We start from the raw sequence: 22,776 nt of genomic DNA, 5'->3' as shown, positions 1-22,776 counted from the left end.
AGGTGGGTCGCAAAGTCGCTTGAAAATACCACAATGTCGTCCAAATATCAGAGGCACGTTTTCCATTTCATACCTCGCAAGACGGTATCCATCATTCTTTCGAAAGTGGCAGGCGCATTGCAGAGGCCAAAGGGCATAACGGTGAATTCATATAGTCCATCCGGTGTTACAAAGGCTGTCTTCGGGCGGTCACCCTCTGCCATGGGCACCTGCCAGTAGCCGGAGCGTAAATCTAACGAAGAAAAGAACTCTGCTCCTTGTAGGCAGTCCAAAGCATCATCGATGCGCGGCAGAGGGACACGTCTTTGCGCGTTATCTTGTTGAGTCGGCGGTAGTCAACGCAGAACCGGATGGATCCGTCTTTTTTCTTGACGAGAACAACCGGTGAAGCCCAGGGACTGTTGGAGGGCTCGATGATGCCACGTTTCAACATGTCGTCCACTTGTTCGTCGATGACACGGCGTTCAGCAGATGACACACGGTACGGACGCTGCCTTAGTGGGGCTTGTTGACCGGTGTCAATACGGTGAACGAACGCAGAGGTTCGGCTTAAGCCTGACTGGTCACGATCGAATGAAGAACGAAAGCGGAGAAGAAGATTTATAATCTCTTCGCGCTGATTTGGTGCGAGCTCAGAGTCGATGGCATCCGAGAATACGTCCAGAGCATCATTAGGCGCGTTGGTAGGAGTGACAGCACAAATTTGGAGTGAAACCGTTGAATCGGGTATAGTAGCCGGAAGAATGCACTCGCAAGGTTCGTAGCTTCCCAGGCATTCTCCACGTAGTAAGGATGACGGGCTGTCCGAGGGATTGCACACATAAATGGCAGCGTGACCATTGCGAAAAATGACGACGGCAAACGGAAGCATGATACTTCGACGGCACGCAGATGGGACCGATGGCATAAACAACACAGGCGATTTCGGGGGGGAGGTACACGACACCGAGACAACAACAGCTGAGAAAGGCGCAATGTCAACGTCAGAAGCAGCAAACACTCTACACAAAGCGCCATCATCGGGGTCATAGCACGGCACAGATAATGCGAGTTCGGAACGAGCACAGTCGACCAAAGCAGAATTTGACGAAAGAAAGTCCCATCCAAGGATAACGTCATGCGAAGAACGGAAAAAAAACTACAAATGAGACGACGTACATCGCACCTTGAATGACGACTCGTGCAGTGCACACAGCTGAAGGCTGAATATGATGGGACGTAGCTGTCTGCAAAGATAGGTCGGTAAGTGGCGTGGTCACTTTCTTCAAGTTTCGGCACAGTTTCTCGCTAATTACAGATACGGCAGCTCCAGTGTCAACAAGTCCGTGCACCTTTATGCCATCAATATAGAGTTCGATTTCGTTCGGGGGACAGCAGTTAGGTCTTGAAATTTTCGCTGCCAACGCAGTTCTTCCCTCCGGAACTGCGCCCGTCAGTTTTCCCCTCGCGGTGGGCTGTTGCGACGTAACATTGGAGAAATGGATCTGCGACGAGGAGAAGGCGAACGGCTTGAGCCGGATGGGCGGCGACCGGTACGTACGTCTAGAGGTGGATCGGCAGGAACGGGATATTGCGGCTGAATGGGCATGTAGTGTGAGGCCCCTGCAATTTCATGAGAAGGGAAGCTGCGACGGCGGCAGTGACGAGCTATGTGGCCTGGGATGCCACATGAAAAACATATTGGCCGATTATCCGGAGTGCGCCATTGGCTGACGGTAGGGGCACTTGTCGCCGAATAAGGTACCGGAAACGATCGTGCTGGCGGCGGCTTCATATAAACGTTCCGAGTTGTTTCGTATACAGCCGGAGACGGGACAGTCAACGGGTGGGCAGGTGGCGTCGACGAATAAACGTGGCGAGTTGCTTCGTAGATAGCCGGAGACGATGGAGCGCGTAGCCGAGCAACAGCGGCTGCATATGTTAGTGGTGCGGTAACAGATGGTGGAGCCGGAGCTGGCGGCAATGCTTCGGCAACTTGCGGTTCAATGACCTGACGAAGCGAAGGCGATAAGGGTGCCATAGGCTCGGTAGTTCTGGTGATTATAGATAGCTGCCTGGCGACCTCCTCGCGTATGAATTGCTTTATGAGTGGCAATAAAGCAGAGTGGTCGGCAGTGTCATGGCGATAGTCGAGGGATGAAAGGTCCGTGGTGTCTTGAGCAGCGCAACGTGTGGAAGCAAGTTGCCTACGCAGCTCATCATAACTTTGGCAGAGCTGAATCACCTCGGCGACTGTCTGGGGACACTTCGCAGCAAGCATTTGGAATGCACCATCGTCGATTCCTTTTATTATGTTTTTTATCTTGCCTGCCTCATCCAGAGTCGGGTTGATGAGCTGGCAGAGGAAGAGCACATCTTCGATGTAGCTCGTGAAAGTCTCATCTGTTCTCTGTACTCTGCCACGCAAGCACTGTTCAGCACGAAGGCGGCGGACAGCAGGACGTCCAAAGACTTCCGAGAGGGTTTTTGCCAATTCCGACCACGTACTGAAATCACTTCGATGATTTCTGTACCATAGTTTCGCCACGTCGGTCAGGTAAAAATTCACATTTGTGAGCTTATCGGTTGCGTTCCACTTATTGTACGCGCTCACCAGTTCATACTCGGCAATCCAGTTGTCCACATCTTGGTCCTCTGTGCCACCAAATATGGGGGGGTCGCGCTGGCGGAGAGCGCCAGCGCAGAAGACAGGTATGGGTGCGAGAGCTGGAGTGGCGGCCTGCGACGGTCCCGGATCAGTCATCGCAGAAGGTGGTTGGAGTGTGCGGCTACAAAGCTCCAGGGTGAGGACCAGATGTATCCCAGCACTTCCACCACTTGAAACGGGGTGTTGAACCAGCAGGAGTTGACTCGGCGAACGAAAGCTTTATTGAGCGCAAGGGCTAACTGAACGCAAGCCTGCGATCACAGCAAGTCTTCTTCATTTTCTATATTCGAGCTCCATGCCCACTGCCCTCGTTACACATGTAATGCTCTTCTGCGGACGCTGGCTTTACCGCAGTGCTTTCGCGATGCAGTGAAGCTTAATCATCCTTTTGTCTCCCTGAAACGGACGTGCCAAGATGTATATTTGGCATGAGCGGTCGCAAATGCTTATATTTGTTTGATGCATAAGTGGCCCGTGCATCCATTCATTTCGTATCATGTATTGCTCTTCTGCTCACGCTGGCTTTACCGCAGTGCTTTCGCCGTGCAGTGAAGCTTATTCATGTTTTGGTAATTGTCTTTTTGTTTCCCTGAAACGGACGTGCCAAGATGCATATTTGGCCTGAGCAGTCGCAAATGCTTATATTTTGTGATGCACAAGTGGCCTGTATATGCATTCATTTCGTATCATGTAATGCTCTTCTGCTCACGCTGGCTTTACCGCAGTGCTTTCGCGTTGCAGTGAAGCTTAATTATCTTTTAATAATTGTCTTTTTGTCTCCCTGAAACGGACGTGCCAAGATGCATATTTGGCCTGAGCAGTCGCAAATGCTTATATTTGTTTGGTGCACAAGTGGCCTGTATATGCATTCATTTCGTATCATGTAATGCTCTTCGGCTCACGCTGGCTTTACCGCAGTGCTTTCGCGATGCAGTGAAGATTATTCATCTTTTGGTAATTGTCTTTTTTTCTCCCTGAAACGGACGTGCCTAGATGCATATTTGGCCTGAGCAGTCACAAATGCTTATATTTGTTTGATGGACAAGTTGCCTGTATATGCATTCATTTCGTATCAAGTAATGCTCTTCTGCTTACGCTGGCTTTACCGCAGTGTTTTCGCGATGCAGTGAAGCCTCATCATCCTTTTGTCTCCCTGAAACGGACGGGCCAAGTTGTATATTTGGCATGAGCAGTTGCAAATGCTTATATTTTTGATGCACAAGTGGCCCGTGCATGCGTTCATTTCGTATCATGTAATGCTCTTCTGCTCACGCTGGCTTTACTGCAGTGCTTTCGCTATGCAGTGAAGCCTAATCATCTTTGGTAAATGTCTTTTTGTCTTCCTGAAACGGACGTGCCAAGATGCATATTCGGCCTGAGCAGTCGCAAATGCCTATATTTGTTTGATCCACAATTGGCCTGTATATGCATTCATTTCGTATCATGTAATGCTCTTCTGCTCACGCTGGCTTTACCGCAGTGCTTTCGCGATGCAGTGAAGCCTAATCATCCTTTTGTCTCCCTGAAACGGAGGTGCCAAGATGCATATTCGGCCTGAGCAGTCGCAAATGCTTATATTTGTTTGATGCCCAAGTGGCCTGTATATGCATTCATTTCGTATCATGTAATCCTCTTCTGCTAACGCCCCGCCGCGGCGGTCTAGTGGCTAAGGTACTCGGCTGCTGACCCGCAGGTCGCGGGTTCGATTCCCGGCTGCGGCGGCTGCATTTCCGATGGAGGCGGAAATGTTGTAGGCCCGTGTGCTCAGATTTGGGCGCACGTTAAAGAACCCCAGCTGGTCGAAATTTCCGGAGCCCTCCACTACGGCGTCTCTCATAATCATATGGTGGTTTTGGGACGTTAAACCCCACAAATCAATCAATCAATCTTCTGCTAACGCTGGCTTTACCGCACTGCTTTCGCGATGCAGTGAAGCTTAATCATCCTTTTACCTCCCTGAAACGGACATGCCAAGATGTACATTTGACATGAGCAGTGTCAAATGCTTATATTTGTTTGATGCACAAGTGGCTTGTTCATGCGTTCATTTCCTAACATGTTCCTATCATGTAATGCTCTTCTGCTAACGCTGGCTTTACCGCAGTGCTTTCGCGATGCAGTGAAGCCTAATCATCCTTTTGTCTCCCTGAAACGGACGTGCCAAGATGTATATTTGGCATGAGCAGTTGCACATGCTTATATTTGTTTGATGCACAAGTGGCCTGTGCATGCGTTCATTTCCTATCATGTTCATATCATGTAATGCTCTTCTGCTCAAGCTGACTTTACCGCACTGCTTTCACGATGAAGTGAAGCCTAATCATCTTTTGGTAATTGTCTTTTTGTCTTCCTGAAACCGACGTGCCAAGATGCATATTTGGCCTGAGCAGTCACAAATGCTTATATTTGTTTGATACACAAGTGGCCCGTGCATGCTTTCATTTCGTATCATGTAATGCTCTTCTGCTCACGCTGGCTTTACCGCAGTGCTTTCGCGATGCAGTGAAGCCTCATCATTCTTTTGTCTCCCTGAAACGGACGTGCCAAGTTGTATATTTGGCATGAGCAGTTGCAAATGCTTATATTTTGATGCACAAGTGGCCCGTGCATGCGTTCATTTCGTATCATGTAATGCTCTTCTGCTCACGCTGGCTTTACTGCAGTGCTTTCGCTATGCAGTGAAGCCTAATCGTCTTTTGGTTATTGTCTTTTTGTCTTCCTGAAACGGACGTGCCAAGATGCATATTCGGCCTGAACAGTCGCAAATGCCTATATTTGTTTGATCCACAATTCGCCTGTATATGCATTCATTTCGTATCATGTAATTCTCTTCTGCTCACGCTGGCTTTACCGCAGTGCTTACGCGATGCAGTGAAGCCTAATCATCCTTTGGTCTCCCTGAAACGGACGTGCCAAGATGCATATTCGGCCTGAGCAGTCGCAAATGCTTATATTTGTTTGATGCCCAAGTGGCCTGTATATGCATTCATTTCGTATCATGTAATCTTCTTCTGCTAACGCCCCGCCGCGGTGGTCTAGTGGCTAAAGTACTCGGCTGCTGACCCGCAGGTCGCGGGTTCGATTCCCGGCTGCGGCGGCTGCATTTCCGATGGAGGCGGAAATGTTGTAGGCCCGTGTGCTCAGATTCGGGCGCACGTTTAAGAACCCCAGGTGGTCGAAATTTCCGGAGCCCTCCACTACGGCGTCTCTCATAATCATATGGTGGTTTTGGGACGTTAAACCGCACAAATCAATCAATCAATCTTCTGCTAACGCTGGCTTTATCGCAGTGCTTTCGCGATGCAGTGAAGCTTAATCGTCCTTTTGTCTCCCTGAAACGGATGTGCCAAGATGTATATTTGGCATGATTAGTCACAAATGCTTATATTTGTTTGATGCACAAAAGGCTTGTTTATGCATTCATTTCGTATCATGTAAAGCTCTTCTGCTCACGCTGGCTTTAACGCACTGCTTTCGCGATGCAGTGAAGCTTAATCATCCTTTTACCTCCCTGAAACGGACGTGCCAAGATGTACATTTGACATGAGCAATGTCAAATGCTTATATTTGTTTGATGCACAAGTGGCTTGTTCATGCGTTCATTTCCTAACATGTTCCTATCATGTAATGATCTTCTGCTAACGCTGGCTTTACCGCAGTGCTTTCGCGATGCAGTGAAGCTTAATCATTCTTTTGTCTCAATTAAAAGGACTTGCCAAGATGTATATTTAGCATGAGCAGTTGCACATGCTTATATTTGTTTGATGCACAAGTGGCCTGTGCATGCGTTCATTTCCTATCATGTTCGTATCATGTAATGCTCTTCTGCTCATGCTGACTTTACCGCACTGCTTTCACGATGAAGTGAAGCCTAATCATCTTTTGGTAATTGTCTTTTTGTCTTCCTGAAACGGACGTGCCAACATGCATATTTGGCCTGAGCAGTCACAAATGCTTATATTCGTTTGATACACAAGTGGCCCGTGCATGCTTTCATTTCGTATCATGTAATGCTCTTCTGCTCACGCTGGCTTTACCGCAGTGCTTTCGCGATGCAGTGAAGCCTAATCATCCTTTTGTCTCCCTGAAACGGACGTGCCAAGATGCATATTCGGCCTGAGCAGTCGCAAATGCTTATATTTGTTTGATGCACAAGTGGCCTGTATATGCATTCAATTCGTATCATGTAATCCTCTTCTGCTAACGCCCCGCCGCGGTGGTCTAGTGGCTAAGGTACTCGGCTGCTGACCCGCAGGTCGCGGGTTCCATTCCCGGCTGCGGCGGCTGCATTTCCGATGGAGGCGGAAATGTTGTAGGCCCGTGTGCTCAGATTCGGGCGCACGTTTAAGAACCCCAGGTGGTCGAAATTTCGGAGCCCTCCACTACGGCGTCTCTCATATTCATATGGTGGTTTTCGGACGTTAAACCCCACAAATCAATCAATCAATCTTCTGCTAACGCTGGCTTTATCGCAGTGCTTTCGCGATGCAGTGAAGCTTAATCGTCCTTTTGTCTCCCTGAAACGGACGTGCCAAGATGTATATTTTGCATGATTAGTCACAAATGCTTATATTTGTTTGATGCACAAAAGGCTTGTTTATGCATTCATTTCGTATCATGTAAAGCTCTTCTGCTAACGCGGGCTTCACCGCAGTGCTTTCGCGATGCAGTGAATTTAATCATCCATTTGTGTCCCTGAAACCGACGTGCCAAGATGTATATTTGGCATGAGCTGTTGCAAATGCTTATATTTGTTTGATGCACAAGTGGCCTGTGCATGAGTTCATTTCCTATCATGTTCGTATCATGTAATGCTCTTCTACTCACGCTGGCTTTACCGCACTGCTTTCGCGATGCAGTGAAGCTTAATCATCCTTTTGCCTCCCTGAAACGGACGTGCCAAGATGTACATTTGACATGAGCAGTGTCAAATGCTTATATTTGTTTGATGCACAAGTGGCTTGTTCATGCGTTCATTTGCTAACATGTTCCTATCATGTAATGCTCTTCTGCTCACGCTGGCTTCACCGCAGTGCTTTTGCAATGCAGTGAAGCTTCAACATATTTTAGTATCTGTCCTTTTGCTTGCGTGAAATGGACGCGCCAAGATGCATATTTGGCCTGAGAGTTTGCAAATGCCTATATTTGTTTGATGCACAAGTGGCCTGTGCATGCATTCATTTCCTATCATGTAATGCTCTTCTCCCCACGCTTGCTTTACCGCAGTGCTTTCGCGATGCAGTGAAGCCTAATCATCCTTTTGTCTCCCTGAAACGGACGTGCCAAGATGTGTATTTGGCATGAGCAGTTGCAAATGCTTATATTTGTTTGATGCACAAGTGGCCTATGCATGCATTCATTTCGTATCATGTAATGCTCCTCTGCTCACGCTGGCTTCACAGCAGTGCTTTTGCGATGCAGTGAAGCTTAATCATCTTTTGGTAATTGTCTTTTTGTCTCCCTGAAACGGACGTGCCAAGATGCATATTTGGCCTGAACAGTCACAAATGCTTATATTTGTTTGATGCACAAGTGGCCTGTATATGCATTCATTTCGTATCATGTGAAACGGGGTGTTGAACCAGCAGGAGTTGACTCGGCGAACGAAAGCTTTATTGAGCGCAAAGGCTAACTGAACGCAAGCCTGCGATCACAGCAAGTCTTCTTCCTTTTCTATATTCGAGCTCCATGCCCACTGCCCTCGTTACAATCACCCCCGGGCGATGAGGGAGCCATCCTGGCGACCTAAGGACAGGTGTACACAGAAGGGTCATGGTATGGCTTGAGCCGAGAAATGTGTACAATTTCTTGTCCCCGACGACGCTTGTCCGGAGATGCATCCAGCGGCTCGACCAGGTAGTTGACAGGGGATGTTTGGCGTATAACTCGATAAGGGCCATGGTACCTGGACGAAAGCTTGTGGGAGAGTCCTGGAGGAGTAGAAGGAATCCATAACCACACCAGTGAGTTCGGTGCAAAGCTCATAGGCGTGGCTGATGCGTCGTGGCGATGTTTTTGGCGCGTCTGGTCATGTGACGTGAACGCACGAGCAAGCTTCCGACATTCTTCAGCGTGTGCTGCTGCTCGAGAAACGGTAGTCATCTCTGAAGGGTCCGGTCGATAAGGAAGAATAGTATCCATTGTTGATGATGGGTCGCGTCCATAAAGAAGAAAGAAAGGCGAAAATCCAGTGGTGCTTTGCGTTGCAGTGTTGTAAGCATATGTCACAAAAGGCAGTATGCTATCCCAATTTGACTGGTCGGATGAAGCGTACTTGGCCAGCATATCCCCAAGTGTACGATTAAAACGCTCTGTCATCCCATTAGTTTGCGGATGATAGGCTGTGGTAGTGCGCTGTATGATGCGACACTCGCTCAACAACGCTTTGATAGCATCGGAGAGAAAAACGCGGCCACGGTCGCTTAGTAACTCTCGAGGTGCTCCATGCCTTAAAACCAGTTTTTGCAGTATAAAACACGCAACGTCTTTTGCGGTAGCAGAAGGTAACGCAGCTGTTTCAGCGTACCGCGTTAGGTGGTCGATAGCGACAATGATCCAGCGGTTGCTACTCGAAGTATAGGGAAGCGGACCGTAAAGGTCGATTCCGACACGATCGAAAGCTCGTGCTGGACATGGCAACGGCTGCAAGGGACCTGTGGCATGCTGAGTGGGCATTTTGCGTCGCTGGCACTTAATGCAAGACCTTACGTAACGGCGAACGAAACGGTACATACCGCGCCAGTAGTACCGAAGCTGCAAGCGAGTGTATGTTTTTAACACACCAGCGTGGCCACATTGCGGATCATCGTGGAACGTGGTACAGATGTCAGAGCGCAGATGTCGGGGAATGACGAGCAACCACTTACGACCCATCGAACTGTAGTTTCGGCGGTAAAGCAGGTTATCCCGAATAGCGAAGTGTCCTGCTTGACGGCGAAGCGTCCTGGAAACTGGAGCGGGCGTCCGGTTTGAGAGCAAGTCCAAAAGAGAAGAAATCCAAGCATCTTTGCGTTGCTCGGAAGGCATGTCCGAAATGCTGATGGCCAAGGCAGCACTGGTGGAGATAGGCGAGCCGACAGGTTCTGAAGCCAATGGCGAACGTGACAGGGCATCGGCATCGGAATGCTTACGGCCAGAACGGTAGACAACACGGATATCGAACTCCTGTAACCGCAATGCCCAACGAGCGAGCCGACCATTAGGATCTTTTAGTGAAGATAACCAGCAAAGCGCATGGTGGTCTGTAACAATATCAAACGGACGTCCATATAAATAAGGCCGAAATTTTCCAATTGCCCAAATAATGGCAAGGCACTCCTTTTCAGTTACACTGTAATTCTTCTCGGCTTTACTGAGGGTGCGGCTGGCATAGGCAACGACGTACTCGTCAAAGCCATCCTTGCGTTGGGCCAGTATGGCCCCTAGCCCGACACCACTAGCGTCTGTATGAAGCTCCGTTGGAGCAGATGGATCGAAATGTCGGAGTATGGGAGGCGTGGTGAGAAGCCGTCGGAGTTCCTGAAATGCATCATCACACGCCTGCGACCACGCTGACAAATCAGACCTTCCGGCAAGAAGATTGGTCAAGGGGGCGATAATGGAGGCGAAATTGCGGACGTAGCGCCGGAAGTAAGAACATAGGCCGATGAAGCTTCGAAGCTCTTTGACGGTGGTTGGCTTTGGGAACGCCGCGACTGCATTAAGTTTCGTAGGGTCCGGGAGAATGCCGTCCTTAGAAACCACATGGCCGAGAATTACAAGCTTGCGAGCGCCGAAGTGGCATTTCTTCAAGTTAAGTTGAAGTCTCGCCGTTGAAAGGCACGTAAGAACTTGCTCGAGGCGGCTGAGGTGGGTCGCAAAGTCGCTTGAAAATACCACAATGTCGTCCAAATATCAGAGGCACGTTTTCCATTTCATACCTCGCAAGACGGTATCCATCATTCTTTCGAAAGTGGCAGGCGCATTGCAGAGGCCAAAGGGCATAACGGTGAATTCATATAGTCCATCCGGTGTTACAAAGGCTGTCTTCGGGCGGTCACCCTCTGCCATGGGCACCTGCCAGTAGCCGGAGCGTAAATCTAACGAAGAAAAGAACTCTGCTCCTTGTAGGCAGTCCAAAGCATCATCGATGCGCGGCAGAGGGACACGTCTTTGCGCGTTATCTTGTTGAGTCGGCGGTAGTCAACGCAGAACCGGATGGATCCGTCTTTTTTCTTGACGAGAACAACCGGTGAAGCCCAGGGACTGTTGGAGGGCTCGATGATGCCACGTTTCAACATGTCGTCCACTTGTTCGTCGATGACACGGCGTTCAGCAGATGACACACGGTACGGACGCTGCCTTAGTGGGGCTTGTTGACCGGTGTCAATACGGTGAACGAACGCAGAGGTTCGGCTTAAGCCTGACTGGTCACGATCGAATGAAGAACGAAAGCGGAGAAGAAGATTTATAATCTCTTCGCGCTGATTTGGTGCGAGCTCAGAGTCGATGGCATCCGAGAATACGTCCAGAGCATCATTAGGCGCGTTGGTAGGAGTGACAGCACAAATTTGGAGTGAAACCGTTGAATCGGGTATAGTAGCCGGAAGAATGCACTCGCAAGGTTCGTAGCTTCCCAGGCATTCTCCACGTAGTAAGGATGACGGGCTGTCCGAGGGATTGCACACATAAATGGCAGCGTGACCATTGCGAAAAATGACGACGGCAAACGGAAGCATGATACTTCGACGGCACGCAGATGGGACCGATGGCATAAACAACACAGGCGATTTCGGGGGGGAGGTACACGACACCGAGACAACAACAGCTGAGAAAGGCGCAATGTCAACGTCAGAAGCAGCAAACACTCTACACAAAGCGCCATCATCGGGGTCATAGCACGGCACAGATAATGCGAGTTCGGAACGAGCACAGTCGACCAAAGCAGAATTTGACGAAAGAAAGTCCCATCCAAGGATAACGTCATGCGAAGAACGGAAAAAAAACTACAAATGAGACGACGTACATCGCACCTTGAATGACGACTCGTGCAGTGCACACAGCTGAAGGCTGAATATGATGGGACGTAGCTGTCTGCAAAGATAGGTCGGTAAGTGGCGTGGTCACTTTCTTCAAGTTTCGGCACAGTTTCTCGCTAATTACAGATACGGCAGCTCCAGTGTCAACAAGTCCGTGCACCTTTATGCCATCAATATAGAGTTCGATTTCGTTCGGGGGACAGCAGTTAGGTCTTGAAATTTTCGCTGCCAACGCAGTTCTTCCCTCCGGAACTGCGCCCGTCAGTTTTCCCCTCGCGGTGGGCTGTTGCGACGTAACATTGGAGAAATGGATCTGCGACGAGGGGAAGGCGAACGGCTTGAGCCGGATGGGCGGCGACCGGTACGTACGTCTAGAGGTGGATCGGCAGGAACGGGATATCGCGGCTGAATGGGCATGTAGTGTGAGGCCCCTGCAATTTCATGAGAAGGGAAGCTGCGACGGCGGCAGTGACGAGCTATGTGGCCTGGGATGCCACATGAAAAACATATTGGCCGATTATCCGGAGTGCGCCATTGGCTGACGGTAGGGGCACTTGTCGCCGAATAAGGTACCGGAAACGATCGTGCTGGCGGCGGCTTCATATAAACGTTCCGAGTTGTTTCGTATACAGCCGGAGACGGGACAGTCAACGGGTGGGCAGGTGGCGTCGACGAATAAACGTGGCGAGTTGCTTCGTAGATAGCCGGAGACGATGGAGCGCGTAGCCGAACAACAGCGGCTGCATATGTTAGTGGTGCGGTAACAGATGGTGGAGCCGGAGCTGGCGGCAATGCTTCGGCAACTTGCGGTTCAATGACCTGACGAAGCGAAGGCGATAAGGGTGCCATAGGCTCGGTAGTTCTGGTGATTATAGATAGCTGCCTGGCGACCTCCTCGCGTATGAATTGCTTTATGAGTGGCATTAAAGCAGAGTGGTCGGCAGTGTCATGGCGATAGTCGAGGGATGAAAGGTCCGCGGTGTCTTGAGCAGCGCAACGTGTGGAAGCAAGTTGCCTACGCAGCTCATCATAACTTTGGCAGAGCTGAATCACCTCGGCGACTGTCTGGGGACACTTCGCAGCAAGCATTTGGAATGCACCATCGTCGATTCCTTTTATTATGTTTTTTATCTTGCCTGCCTCATCCAGAGTCGGGTTGATGAGCTGGCAGAGGAAGAGCACATCTTCGATGTAGCTCGTGAAAGTCTCATCTGTTCTCTGTACTCTGCCACGCAAGCACTGTTCAGCACGAAGGCGGCGGACAGCAGGACGTCCAAAGACTTCCGAGAGGGTTTTTGCCAATTCCGACCACGTACTGAAATCACTTCGATGATTTCTGTACCATAGTTTCGCCACGTCGGTCAGGTAAAAATTCACATTTGTGAGCTTATCGGTTGCGTTCCACTTATTGTACGCGCTCACCAGTTCATACTCGGCAATCCAGTTGTCCACATCTTGGTCCTCTGTGCCACCAAATATGGGGGGGTCGCGCTGGCGGAGAGCGCCAGCGCAGAAGACAGGTATGGGTGCGAGAGCTGGAGTGGCGGCCTGCGACGGTCCCGGATCAGTCATCGCAGAAGGTGGTTGGAGTGTGCGGCTACAAAGCTCCAGGGTGAGGACCAGATGTATCCCAGCACTTCCACCACTTGAAACGGGGTGTTGAACCAGCAGGAGTTGACTCGGCGAACGAAAGCTTTATTGAGCGCAAGGGCTAACTGAACGCAAGCCTGCGATCACAGCAAGTCTTCTTCATTTTCTATATTCGAGCTCCATGCCCACTGCCCTCGTTACACATGTAATGCTCTTCTGCGGACGCTGGCTTTACCGCAGTGCTTTCGCGATGCAGTGAAGCTTAATCATCCTTTTGTCTCCCTGAAACGGACGTGCCAAGATGTATATTTGGCATGAGCGGTCGCAAATGCTTATATTTGTTTGATGCATAAGTGGCCCGTGCATCCATTCATTTCGTATCATGTATTGCTCTTCTGCTCACGCTGGCTTTACCGCAGTGCTTTCGCCGTGCAGTGAAGCTTAATCATGTTTTGGTAAATGTCTTTTTGTCTTCCTGAAACGGACGTGCCAAGATGCATATTCGGCCTGAGCAGTCGCAAATGCCTATATTTGTTTGATCCACAAGTGGCCCGTGCATGCTTTCATTTCGTATCATGTAATGCTCTTCTGCTCACGCTGGCTTTACCGCAGTGCTTTCGCGATGCAGTGAAGCCTAATCATCCTTTTGTCTCCCTGAAACGGACGTGCCAAGATGCATATTCGGCCTGAGCAGTCGCAAATGCTTATATTTGTTTGATGCCCAAGTGGCCTGTATATGCATTCATTTCGTATCATGTAATCCTCTTCTGCTAACGCCCCGCCGCGGCGGTCTAGTGGCTAAGGTTCTCGGCTGCTGACCCGCAGGTCGCGGGTTCGATTCCCGGCTGCGGCGGCTGCATTTCCGTTGGAGGCGGAAATGTTGTAGGCCTGTGTGCTCAGATTTGGGCGCACGGTAAAGAACCCCAGGTGGTCGAAATTTCCGGAGCCCTCCACTACGGCGTCTCTCATAATCATATGGTGGTTTTGGGACGTTAAACCCCACAAATCAATCAATCAATCTTCTGCTAACGCTGGCTTTATCGCAGTGCTTTCGCGATGCAGTGAAGCTTAATCGTTCTTTTGTCTCCCTGAAACGGACGTGCCAAGATGTATATTTGGCATGATTAGTCACAAATGCTTATATTTGTTTGATGCACAAAAGGCTTGTTTATGCATTCATTTCGTATCATGTAAAGCTCTTCTGCTCACGCTGGCTTTACCGCACTGCCTTCGCGATGCAGTGAAGCTTAATCATCCTTTTACCTCCCTGAAACGGACGTGCCAAAATGTACATTTGACATGAGCAGTGTCAAATGCTTATATTTGTTTGATGCACAAGTGGCTTGTTCATGCGTTCATTTCCTAACATGTTCCTATCATGTAATGCTCTTCTGCTAACGCTGGCTTTACCGCAGTGCTTTCGCGATGCAGTGAAGCCTAATCATCCTTTTGTCTCCCTGAAACGGACGTGCCAAGATGTATATTTGGCATGAGCAGTTGCACGTGCTTATATTTGTTTGATGCACAAGTGGCCTGTGCATGCGTTCATTTCCTATCACGTTCGTATCATGTAATGCTCTTCTGCTCAAGCTGACTTTACCGCACTGCTTTCACGATGAAGTGAAGCCTAATCATCTTTTGGTAATTGTCTTTTTGTCTTCCTGAAACGGACGTGCCAAGATGCATATTTGGCCTGAGCAGTCACAAATGCTTATATTTGTTTGATACACAAGTGGCCCGTGCATGCTTTCATTTCGTATCATGTAATGCTCTTCTGCTCACGCTGGCTTTACCGCAGTGCTTTCGCGATGCAGTGAAGCCTAATCATCCTTTTGTCTCCCTGAAACGGACGTGCCAAGATGCATATTCGGCCTGAGCAGTCGCAAATGCTTATATTTGTTTGATGCACAAGTGGCCTGTATATGCATTCATTTCGTATCATGTAATCCTCTTCTGCTAACGCCCCGCCGCGGTGGTCTAGTGGCTAAGGTACTCGGCTGCTGACCCACAGGTCGCGGGTTCGATTCCCGGCTGCGGCGGCTGCATTTCCGATGGAGACGGAAATGTTGTAGGCCCGTGTGCTCAGATTCGGGCCCACGTTTAAGAACCCCAGGTGGTCGAAATTTCCGGAGCCCTCCACTACGGCGTCTCTCATATTCATATGGTGGTTTGGGGACGTTAAACCCCATAAATCAATCAATCAATCTTCTGCTAACGCTGGCTTTATCAGAGTGCTTTCGCGATGCAGTGAAGCTTAATCGTCCTTTTGTCTCCCTGAAACGGACGTGCCAAGATGTATATTTTGCATGATTAGTCACAAATGCTTATATTTGTTTGATGCACAAAAGGCTTGTTTATGCATTCATTGCGTATCATGTAAAGCTCTTCTGCTATCGCGGACTTTACCGCAGTACTTTCGCGATGCAGTGAAGCTTAATCATCCATTTGTGTCCCTGAAACCGACGTGCCAAGATGTATATTTGGCATGAGCTGTTGCAAATGCTTATATTTGTTTGATGCACAAGTGGCCTGTGCATGAGTTCATTTCCTGTCATGTTCGTATCATGTAATGCTCTTCTACTCACGCTGGCTTTACCGCACTGCTTTCGCGATGCAGTGAAGCTTAATCATCCTTTTGCCTCCCTGAAACGGACGTGCCAAGATGTACATTTGACATGAGCAGTGTCAAATGCTTATATTTGTTTTATGCACAAGTGGCTTGTTCATGCGTTCATTTCCTAACATGTTCCTATCATGTAATGCTCTTCTGCTCACGCTGGCTTCACCGCAGTGCTTTTGCAATTCAGTGAAGCTTCAACATATTTTAGTATCTGTCCTTTTGCTTGCGTGAAACGGACGCGCCAAGATGCATAATTGGCCTGAGAGTTTGCAAATGCCTATATTTGTTTGATGCACAAGTGGCCTTTGCATGCATTCATTTCCTTTCATGTAATGTTCTTCTGCCCACGCTTGCTTTACTGCAGTGCTTTCGCGATACAGTGAAGCCTAATCATCCTTTTGTCTCCCTGAAACGGACGTGCCAAGATGTATATTTGGCATGAGCAGTTGCAAATACTTATATTTGTTTGATGCACAAGTGGCCCATGCACTCGTTCATTTCGTATCATGAAATGCTCTGCTGCTCACGCTGGCTTTACCGCAGTGCTTTTGCAATGCAGTGAAGCTTAATCATCTTTTGGTAATTGTCTTTTTGTCTCCCTGAAACGGACGTGCCAAGATGCATATTTGGCCTGAACAGTCGCAAATGCTTATATTTGTTTGATGCACAAGTGGCATGTATATGCATTCATTTCGTATCATGTAATGCTCTTCTGCGGACGCTGGCTTTACCGCAGTGCTTTCTCGATGCAGTGAAGCCTCATCATCCTTTTGTCTCCCTGAAACGGACGTGCCAAGATGTATATTTGGCATGAGCGGTCGCAAATGCTTATATTTGTTTGATGCATAAGTGGCCCGTGCATCCATTCATTTCGTATCATGTATTGCTCTTCTGCTCACGCTGGCTTTACCGCAGTGCTTTCGCCGTGCAGTGAAGCTTAATCATGTTTTGGTAATTGTCTTTTTGTCTCCCTGAAACGGACGTGCCAAGATGCATATTTGGCCTGAGCAGTCGCAAATGCTTATATTTTGTGATGCACAAGTGGCCTGTATATGCATTCATTTCGTATCATGTAATGCTCTTCTGCTCACGCTGGCTTTACCGCAGTGCTTTCGCGTTGCAGTGAGGCTTAATTATCTTTTAATAATTGTCTTTTTGTCTCCCTGAAACGGACGTGCCAAGATGCATATTTGGCCTGAGCAGTCGCAAATGCTTATATCTGTTTGGTGCACAAGTGGCCTGTATATGCATTCATTTCGTATCATGTAATGCTCTTCGGCTCACGCTGGCTTTACCGCAGTGCTTTCGCGATGCAGTGAAGATTATTCATCTTTTTGTAATTGTCTTTTTGTCTCCCTGAAACGGACGTGCCTAGATGCATATTAGGCCTGAGCTGTCACAAATGCTTATATTTGTTTGATGGACAAGTTGCCTGTATATGCATGCATTTCGTATCAAGTAATGCTCTTCTGCTCACGCTGGCTTTACCGCAGTGCTTTCGCGATGCAGTGAAGCCTCATCATCCTTTTGTCTCCCTGAAACGGACGTGCCAAGTTGTATATTTGGCATGAGCAGTTGCAAATGCTTATATTTTTGATGCACAAGTGGCCCGTGCATGCGTTCATTTCGTATCATGTAATGCTCTTCTGCTCACGCTGGCTTTACTGCAGTGCTTTCGCCATGCAGTGAAGCCTAATCATCTTTTGGTAATTGTCTTTTTGTCTTCCTGAAACGGACGTGCCAAGATGCATATTCGGCCTGAGCAGTCGCAAATGCCTATATTTGTTTGATCCACAATTGGCCTATATATGCATTCATTTCGTATCATGCAATGCTCTTCTGCTCACGCTGGCTTTACCGCAGTGCTTTTGCGTTGCAGTGAAGCTTAATTGTCTTTTAATAGTTGTCTTTTTGTCTCCCTGAAACGGACGTGCCAAGATGCATATTTGGCCTGAGCAGTCGCAAATGCTTATATTTGTTTGATGGACAAGTTGCCTGTATATGCATTCATTTCGTATCAAGTAATGCTCTTCTGCTCACGCTGGCATTACCGCAGTGTTTTCGCGATGCAGTGAAGCCTCATCATCCTTTTGTCTCCCTGAAACGGACGTGCCAAGTTGTATATTTGGCATGAGCAGTTGCAAATGCTTATATTTTTGATGCACAAGTGGCCCGTGCATGCGTTCATTTCGTATCATGTAATGCTCTTCTGCTCACGCTGGCTTTACCGCACTGCTTTCACGATGAAGTGAAGCCTAATCATCTTTTGGTAATTGTCTTTTTGTCTTCCTGAAACGGACTTGCCAAGATGCATATTTGGCCTGAGCAGTCACAAATGCTTATATTCGTTTGATACACAAGTGGCCCGTGCATGCTTTCATTTCGTATCATGTAATGCTCTTCTGCTCACGCTGGCTTTACCGCAGTGCTTTCGCGATGCAGTGAAGCCTAATCATCCGTTTGTCTCCCTGAAACGGACGTGCCAAGATGCATATTCGGCCTGAGCAGTCGCAAATGCTTATATTTGTTTGATGCCCAAGTGGCCTGTATATGCATTCATTTCGTATCATGTAATCCTCTTCTGCTAACGCCCCGCCGCGGCGGTCTAGTGGCTAAGGTTCTCGGCTGCTGACCCGCAGGTCGCGGGTTCGATTCCCGGCTGCGGCGGCTGCATTTTCGTTGGAGGCGGAAATGTTGTAGGCCTGTGTGCGCAGATTTGGGCGCACGTTAAAGAACCCCAGGTGGTCGAAATTTCCGGAGCCCTCCACTACGGCGTCTCTCATAATCATATGGTGGTTTTGGGACGTTAAACCCCACAAATCAATCAATCAATCTTCTGCTAACGCTGGCTTTATCGCAGTGCTTTCGCGATGCAGTGAAGCTTAATCGTTCTTTTGTCTCCCTGAAACGGACGTGCCAAGATGTATATTTGGCATGATTAGTCACAAATGCTTATATTTGTTTGATGCACAAAAGGCTTGTTTATGCATTCATTTCGTATCATGTAAAGCTCTTCTGCTCACGCTGGCTTTACCGCACTGCTTTCGCGATGCAGTGAAGCTTAATCATCCTTTTACCTCCCTGAAACGGACGTGCCAAAATGTACATTTGACATGAGCAGTGCCAAATGCTTATATTTGTTTGATGCACAAGTGGCTTGTTCATGCGTTCATTTCCTAACATGTTCCTATCATGTAATGCTCTTCTGCTAACGCTGGCTTTACAACAGTGCTTTCGCGATGCAGTGAAGCCTAATCATCCTTTTGTCTCCCTGAAACGGACGTGCCAAGATGTATATTTGGCATGAGCAGTTGCACATGCTTATATTTGTTTGATGCACAAGTGGCTTGTGCATGCGTTCATTTCCTATCACGTTCGTATCATGTAATGCTCTTCTGCTCAAGCTGACTTTACCGCACTGCTTTCACGATGAAGTGAAGCCTAATCATCTTTTGGTAATTGTCTTTTTGTCTTCCTGAAACGGACGTGCCAAGATGCATATTTGGCCTGAGCAGTCACAAATGCTTATATTTGTTTAATACACAAGTGGCCCGTGCATGCTTTCATTTCGTATCATGTAATGCTCTTCTGCTCACGCTAGCTTTAACGCACTGCTTTCGCGATGCAGTGAAGCTTAATCATCCTTTTACCTCCCTGAAACGGACGTGCCAAGATGTACATTTGACATGAGCAATGTCAAATGCTTATATTTGTTTGATGCACAAGTGGCCTGTGCATGAGTTCATTTCCTATCATGTTCGTATCATGTAATGCTCTTCTACTCACGCTGGCTTTACCGCACTGCTTTCGCGATGCAGTGAAGCTTAATCATCCTTTTGCCTCCCTGAAACGGACGTGCCAAGATGTACATTTGACATGAGCAGTGTCAAATGCTTATATTTGTTTGATGCACAAGTGGCTTGTTCATGCGTTCATTTGCTAACATGTTCCTATCATGTAATGCTCTTCTGCTCACGCTGGCTTCACCGCAGTGCTTTTGCAATGCAGTGAAGCTTCAACATATTTTAGTATCTGTCCTTTTGCTTGCGTGAAACGGACGCGCCAAGATGCATATTTGGCCTGAGAGTTTGCAAATGCCTATATTTGTTTGATGCACAAGTGGCCTGTGCATGCATTCATTTCCTATCATGTAATGCTCTTCTCCCCACGCTTGCTTTACCGCAGTGCTTTCGCGATGCAGTGAAGCCTAATCATCCTTTTGTCTCCCTGAAACGGACGTGCCAAGATGTATATTTGGCATGAGCAGTTGCAAATGCTTTTATTTGTTTGATGCACAAGTGGCCTAGGCATGCATTCATTTCGTATCATGTAATGCTCTTCTGCTCACGCTGGCTTTACCGCAGTGCTTTCTCGGTGCCGTGAAGCTTATTCATCTTTTGGTAATTGTCTTTTTGTCTCCCTGAAACGTACGTGCCAAGATGCATATTTGGCCTGAGCAGTCGCAAACGCTTATATTTGTTTGATACACAAGTGGCCTGTATATGCCATAATTTCGTATCATGTAATGCTCTCCTGCTAATGCTGGCTTTACCGCAGTGCTTTCGCGATGCAGTGAAGCCTAATCATTCTTTTGCCTCCCTGAAACGAACGTGCCAACATGTATATTTGGCATGAGAAGTTCCAAATGCTTATATTTGTTTGATGCACAAGTGGCCTGTGCATGCGTTCATTTGCTATCATGTTCGTATCATGTATTGCTTTTCGGCTCAGGCTGAATTTATCGCAGTGCTTTCGCGATGCAGTGAAGCTTAATCATCTTTTGGTAATTGTCTTTTTTTCTCCCTGAAACGTACGTGCCAAGATGCATATTTGGCCTGATTAGTCGCAAATGCTTATATTTTGTGATGCACAAGTGGCCTGTATATGCATTCATTTCGTATCATGTAGTGCCCTTCTGCTCACGCTGGCTTTACCGCAGTGCTTTCGCAATGCAGTGAAGCTTAATCATCTTTTTGTCTCCCTGAAACGGACGTGCCAATATGTATATTTGGCATGAGAAGTTGCAAATACTTATATTTGTTTGATGCACAAGTGGCCCATGCACTCGTTCATTTCGTATCATGGAACGCTCTGCTGCTCACGCTGGCTTTACCGCAGTGCTTTTGTGATGCAGTGAAGCTTAATCATCTTTTGGTAATTGTCTTTTTGTCTCCCTGAAACGGACGTGCATGATGCATATTTGGCCTGAACAGTCGCAAATGCTTATATTTGTTTGATGCACAAGTGGCTTGTATATGCATTCATTTCGTATCATGTAATGCTCTTCTGTGGACGCTGGCTTTACCGCAGTGCTTTCGCGATGCAGTGAAGCTTAATCATCCTTTTGTCTCCCTGAAACGGACGTGCCAAGATGTATATTTGGCATGAGCGGTCGCAAATGCTTATATTTGTTTTATGCATAAGTGGCCCGTGCATCCATTCATTTCGTATCATAAATTGCTCTTCTGCTCACGCTGGCTTTACCGCAGTGCTTTCGCCATGCAGTGAAGCCTAATCATCTTTTGGTAATTGTCTTTTTGTTTCCCTGAAACGGACGTGCCAAGATGCATATTTGGCCTGAGCAGTCGCAAATGCTTATATTTGTTTTATGCACAAGTGGCCTGTATAAGCATTAATTTCGTATCATGTAATGCTCTTCTGCTCACGCTGGCTTTACCGCAGTGCTTTTGCGTTGCAGTGAAGCTTAATTGTCTTTTAATAGTTGTCTTTTTGTCTCCCTGAAACGGACGTGCCAAGATGCATATTTGGCCTGAGCAGTCGCAAATGCTTATATTTGTTTGATGGACAAGTTGCCTGTATATGCATTCATTTCGTATCAAGTAATGCTCTTCTGCTCACGCTGGCATTACCGCAGTGTTTTCGCGATGCAGTGAAGCCTCATCATCCTTTTGTCTCCCTGAAACGGACGTGCCAAGTTGTATATTTGGCATGAGCAGTTGCAAATGCTTATATTTTTGATGCACAAGTGGCCCGTGCATGCGTTCATTTCGTATCATGTAATGCTCTTCTGCTCACGCTGGCTTTACCGCACTGCTTTCACGATGAAGTGAAGCCTAATCATCTTTTGGTAATTGTCTTTTTGTCTTCCTGAAACGGACTTGCCAAGATGCATATTTGGCCTGAGCAGTCACAAATGCTCATATTCGTTTGATACACAAGTGGCCCGTGCATGCTTTCATTTCGTATCATGTAATGCTCTTCTGCTCACGCTGGCTTTACCGCAGTGCTTTCGCGATGCAGTGAAGCCTAATCATCCGTTTGTCTCCCTGAAACGGACGTGCAAAATGCATATTCGGCCTGAGCAGTCGCAAATGCTTATATTTGTTTGATGCCCAAGTGGCCTGTATATGCATTCATTTCGTATCATGTAATCCTCTTCTGCTAACGCCCCGCCGCGGCGGTCTAGTGGCTAAGGTTCTCGGCTGCTGACCCGCAGGTCGCGGGTTCGATTCCCGGCTGCGGCGGCTGCATTTCCGTTGGAGGTGGAAATGTTGTAGGCCTGTGTGCTCAGATTTGGGCGCACGTTAAAGAACCCCAGGTGGTCGAAATTTCCGGAGCCCTCCACTACGGCGTCTCTCACAATCATATGGTGGTTTTGGGACGTTAAACCCCACAAATCAATCAATCAATCTTCTGCTAACGCTGGCTTTATCGCAGTGCTTTCGCGATGCAGTGAAGCTTAATCGTTCTTTTGTCTCCCTGAAACGGACGTGCCAAGATGTATATTTGGCATGATTAGTCACAAATGCTTATATTTGTTTGATGCACAAAAGGCTTGTTTATGCATTCATTTCGTATCATGTAAAGCTCTTCTGCTCACGCTGGCTTTACCGCACTGCTTTCGCGATGCAGTGAAGCTTAATCATCCTTTTACCTCCCTG

The sequence above is a fragment of the Rhipicephalus microplus genome, chromosome 6 (genome assembly GCF_043290135.1).
Source record: "Rhipicephalus microplus isolate Deutch F79 chromosome 6, USDA_Rmic, whole genome shotgun sequence".
Classification (NCBI taxonomy): domain Eukaryota; kingdom Metazoa; phylum Arthropoda; class Arachnida; order Ixodida; family Ixodidae; genus Rhipicephalus; species Rhipicephalus microplus.
This window is presented reverse-complemented; position numbering follows the sequence as displayed.